Here is a 5297-nt window from a genome sequence, read left to right as displayed (position 1 = left end):
GTAGGTTGTTTGTGGCTTCATCTGCCTAGACACACTGGTCAACCATAACCTATTTGGATCTTGTCCCTTTCCTGGGGCCACAATCTAAGAAGCAGGGTGCCTTGCTCTTAAGCCATCAGGTCCCCAAACTTACTTCACGTTTTGCTGCTTTGCAGTGGCTCTGACTCAGAAGTGGGACCCGGGGCTCCTCTCTTGGGAGCCCACCCCTGCCCCTGTCTCTTCACTCCTCCTTCCTCCCCTCTCCTTTTAGTCCAGAGGAAGCTCTTCCATTCCTGAAGGTTCTATTCTAGAACATAAGCCCCAAGACCTGTCTATCATGTTCATGGCTCTCTCATCACTTTCTAGCTTTGTGCCTGGCCCTGAGATGGGAGACAATAAATATGTGTAGAATGAATGATACTTCTTCTAAAAGTTTTGTTTGGACTCTGAGTGCTCTTCCTTCTAAGACCAAGGATTTTGCTTCACTCTCCCCTGAGGCCATGAACAGAGTCACCTATTTGCTTGAAGGATGTGGGAGTGGGAGTGATGAACTACCAGGAGACAGACAAGTAGTTCAAAACCATTACACTCCCCATGTTTTTAGTGTTTATAAAGCCAAGCAAGTCAGGCACATACCCATCCTTCATCTTGATGGATTTTTACTGAGTGATATATTGGGGTTTTGGCATTAACCTTTGGGGGAAATAGCATCTCTTCTAACCTGTTTGTACTTAAGATTGGATTTTTGCTTTAAAAAGGGAAAACATTTTGAAAGGAAAATAATAGGTTAATTTATTTTTATGTAATGCACTTGCGCACATATGTATGTACTATTTATTTATTTATTTATTTATTTTATTTTTGGCTGTGTTGGGTCTTCGTTGCTGCACGTGGCGTTCTCTAGTTGTGGTGAACAGGGGCTACTCTTCATTGAGGTGCACGGGCTTCTCATTGCGGTGGTTTCTCTTGTTGTGGAGCACGAGGTCTAGGTGTGCAGGCTTCAGTAGTTGTGGCACGCGGGCTCAGTAGTTGTGGCACACAGGCTTAGTGGCTCCGCAGCATGTGGGATCTTCCCAGACCAGGGCTCGAACCCGTGTCCCCTGCATTGGCAGGCGGATTCTCAACCACTGCGCCAACAGGGAAGTCCCTGTATGTACTTGTAATGTAATGCACTTGGGCACCCATTCAAGTACCTAATTTTGTTGTATACGAGGGTCCCGAATCTTAATCCATTTAGTGTTTTGCCTGTCTTACACATAAATGTTGTGATCAGGTTTTATTCTAAGAAGTGTACCAGAGGGACTTCTCTGGTGGTGCAGTGGTTAAGAATCCTCCTGCCAATGCAGGCGACACAGGTTAGAGCCCTGGTCCGGGAAGATCCTACATGCAGCGGAGCAACCCGCGAGACACAACTACTGAAGCCCGTGCGCCTAGAGCTTGTGCTCCGCAACAAGAGAAGCCACCGCAGAGAAGCCGGCGCTCCGCAACGAAGAGTAGCCCCCGCTCCCTGCAACTAGAGAAAGCCCTCGCGCAGCAATGAGGACCCAACGCACCCCCCCCCCCAAAAAAAAAAAGTGTACCAGATAGAACTGATGGTGACACAAGTTTCTATCAAGTGGATTTCTCCTCCAGGCATTTGTAAATACAAATCTCTTTTCTTTAGACAGACATATCAGTCTAACTGATCTTTTAATTTGGGGGATAATCTCATAGAGCTTGGGTATTATTTTGCTTATTAAGTGTAATTTCTTTAGCAGCTTAAATATTGTGAATTTCTTTTTTAATCAATCACGCCATTTAATAGGATTATAGATGCATAATTCATCAGCAAATAAAGATGTATTTTTTTGTACTTTAAAAAAATTGTTATAGTGACAGGACTTTACTTTGGTAGTTTGTCCCCTTTTTGTTATATTGCTGGTTTTTCTCACAGGAACATATCTCCACACGATCTGGTTTAATCTTGTGTTTCATGCATCAATTAAGAATATAATTAGACAGATCTGTGTTGGAACGTGTTTGTCAGCATTTTCCAGCATGTTTCAAGGTGCGTGAGCGAAGCTGACATGCATTTCCGTATGTCCTGCATATGCATTTCGTGTTGAGTGATTAATCAAGGCATGGTACACACACCAGTGTGTTCTTGGCAGATACTGAATTCATTCTTTGCTGTTGAAACTCAAGAGTAAAACCCAGGGCTATTTCTCTAACCAAAGATTTGGCTTTTGGGTCCTATTTTCTCTGGCATTTTCCACAGCACTCCCCTTCCTACCTTGTTCATTGCAGCCCAACACACGGATGTTTCATGCTCCAAAAATGAGCATTACTAGAGAGTGAGGCCAGTTTAGGCTACCAATTATAAACAGTTTCAGTGTATTACAAATACAATTCATGTTATATTGTTAGCATTGCAGACCATAAGCGCTAAATAAAACTATTCAGGAATAGTTCAATTTTCTTTTCTCCACCCCTTTTTCATCTGGAGGTCCCAACCTTTGAAGATACAGTTCTTAGGCTAAAACTGTGCACCCATCCACTGGTCCCCCTTGAGCCACAATATTGGCCTTTCTTTTCTGGTCCATGAAAGAGAGATCTTTGTTGGGTCCCAAGTACATCTTCTTCACCAATTTGACAGGTGTTCCCTTAGCTTCCCTTCCTGCCATTGAAATACTGATTTTTCTAAACCTCCTTCCTCTAACTGATGACATTGGCCCTGCTGTCTTCTAGTAAGTGTCCTGGAGAGTCTAGTCTTAGTTAATTTCCCCTTATCTTAGTTTATTCTAGACAATTTAATCCCTTTTACTTGCATTCATTCTTTCTTGGATTTTATCTTTTTGTCTTCTTTTTGTCTCTCTTTAAACATTTAAAGAAATTTATTTTATTGAAATATAGTTGATTTACAATGTTGTGTTAATTTCTGCTGTACAGCAAAGTGATTCAGTAATACATATATATACATTCTTTTTCATATTCTTTTCCATTATGATTTATCACAGGATATTGAATAGAGTTCCCTGTGCTATACAGTAGGACCTTGTTGTTTATCCATTCTGTATATAAGAGTTTGCCTCTGCTAATCCCAAACTCCCAGCCCATCCCTCCCCCACCTCACTGCCTTGGCAACCACATGTCTGTTCTCTATGTCTGTGAGTCTGTTTCTGTTTCGTAGCTAGGTTCATTTATGTCATATTTTAGATCCCACATATAAGTGCTAGCATATGGTATTTGTCTTTTTCTTTCCGACTCGCTTCACTTAGTATGATAATCTCTAGGTCCACCCATGTTGCTAAACATTTTAATTTTGTTAATCTTTTTTTCTTTTTTAACCTAGTCCATTCTCATAGCTTCCTGCCCTGCACAGCAGTTTTTAGCATCCTGGTTGATAGTCCCCAGAGTTTCCTAAAGGCATCGCTTAATTCTGCTCAACTCTTCCCCTGAATGCAGCTGTGAGTTTTCTTCTCTTCAGCCTGGTCTGTATTTCTCTTGATAGTATTCTGTAACTATTACTTGACAGTTAATAATTCACGTGTGTTCATTCATTCAAGGACATTTAAAATTTTAAATGAAACCTCTGAGGTAATTGTAGATTCAGCTGTGAGGAAGAGTAGAGAGAAATCCCACATGCCCTTTACTGAGCACCTCCAATAGTAACATCTTATGAACAATGGGACAAAATGACAACCAGGATATTGACACTGATGCAGTCAAGATACAGGACATTTCCATCGCCACAAGGCTGTCTCCTGTCGTCCAGGGCCTTTTCTGAGTGTTAGCTCTGGGCAGTGTGCTGGGCACCAGGAGGGGTGCAGAAAGGAAACAGATACTGATCCTGTTGAAACTGCTTCAGTTCAAGATAGAAAGTGGGAAGTGCCACAGAAAGGCACCTCTGAGGAGGGAGTAATTACTTACTGCTGAGGCGATCAGAGAAGGCTTGTAAGGGCAAATACAAATGAACAATAAGAGGCTTAATTCTCTTTACCGAAAATAAGGGAAGAGACACCCCCCCGCCCCCCCCCCCTCTTTTCTTAGAGCAGTTACTTTAGAAACCTTGTAAATCCTTTCTCTGTCTCTTTGAAAGGTAAGTGAATCTTTTTCAAACCTAAGTAAGCCTTTGGCCAGGTTTATGACCCAGGAATCTCTTTCTCAAGGGACCTGGAACCGTACTTTGGAATGTGAACATCCAAGGAAAATAGCACCCCTGTCTCCCAGTTCTTGTGGGAAGGTAGGCGCTCTCTCCAAAACTACCTCTTGTTACAAGAAGTGTACTTTTCTTTCATATGAAGCCATTAGTGAACACAGATGGTAGCCCCAATCACCAGGTAAAGTTGCCCCAATTACCAGATGAACGATGTGACAAATGATGATGTCAAGCCCTCTTACTTGAGGACTGGTTATCATTTGTCTTGAGAACAGGGATGTAATGGGTTTTACCTGCTTGGCTATAAAAGGGTAAGATTTCCTTCTGTCTGTGGTCTCAGTGGATTGAATTTGATGTCCATCACATTCTGGTTTAATGCTTATTCAATAGCAAACTGTTTTCTTTCTCTAATACCCTTGTGGAGAGGTTTTCTGGATGAGAAGATTTTGTTTTTAATTATATTTCCCCAACAAGTTTAACGGAGTAAGCAGTATCTGATCTTGGCTATGAAGGATAGCCTACGTGTTATAGGCAATCTATTTTAAAATATCTAACATTTCCTATTTGAAGTTTAGTCCACACTTAGAACCCTATTTTAGGCAGGTGGCAATGGAGGCTTTGCCTTGCAATTAAAAAAAATTAGTTGAGGTGAAAGTCACATAACATAAAATTAACCATTAAAAAATGTACAGTTCATTTAGTACATTCACAAGGTTAGGTAACCAACACATCTATCTAGTTCCAAACCATTTTCATCACCTCAAAAGAAACCCATATTCATTAAGCAGTCACTTGTCATTCGTCTGATCCCCCAGCCTATGTAGCCATCAATTTGCTTTGTGTCTTTATGGATAGCAGCACTAATCATAATACCCCAAATGTGGAAATAACTCAAGTTTCCATCAACAGGTGAATGAACAAACAAACCGTGGTATATCCATACACTGGAATATTATTCAGCCATAATAAGGGATGAAGTACTGATACATGCTACAACATGCATGAACCTTGAAAACATCACACTGCGTGAAAGAAGCCAGACACACAAGGACACATTTTGCATGCTTCTGTCTGTATGAAATATCCAGAATCAGTTAAAAAAAACATCTTTTTTTTGGAGGGAACTTTCTAGCACATATGGGTAGACATTATATGCTAGACTTTGAACCCTTATCACAGA

The sequence above is a fragment of the Balaenoptera acutorostrata genome, chromosome 20 (genome assembly GCF_949987535.1).
Source record: "Balaenoptera acutorostrata chromosome 20, mBalAcu1.1, whole genome shotgun sequence".
In the NCBI taxonomy this organism is placed as follows: domain Eukaryota; kingdom Metazoa; phylum Chordata; class Mammalia; order Artiodactyla; family Balaenopteridae; genus Balaenoptera; species Balaenoptera acutorostrata.
Note: the sequence above shows the minus strand (reverse complement) of the source record.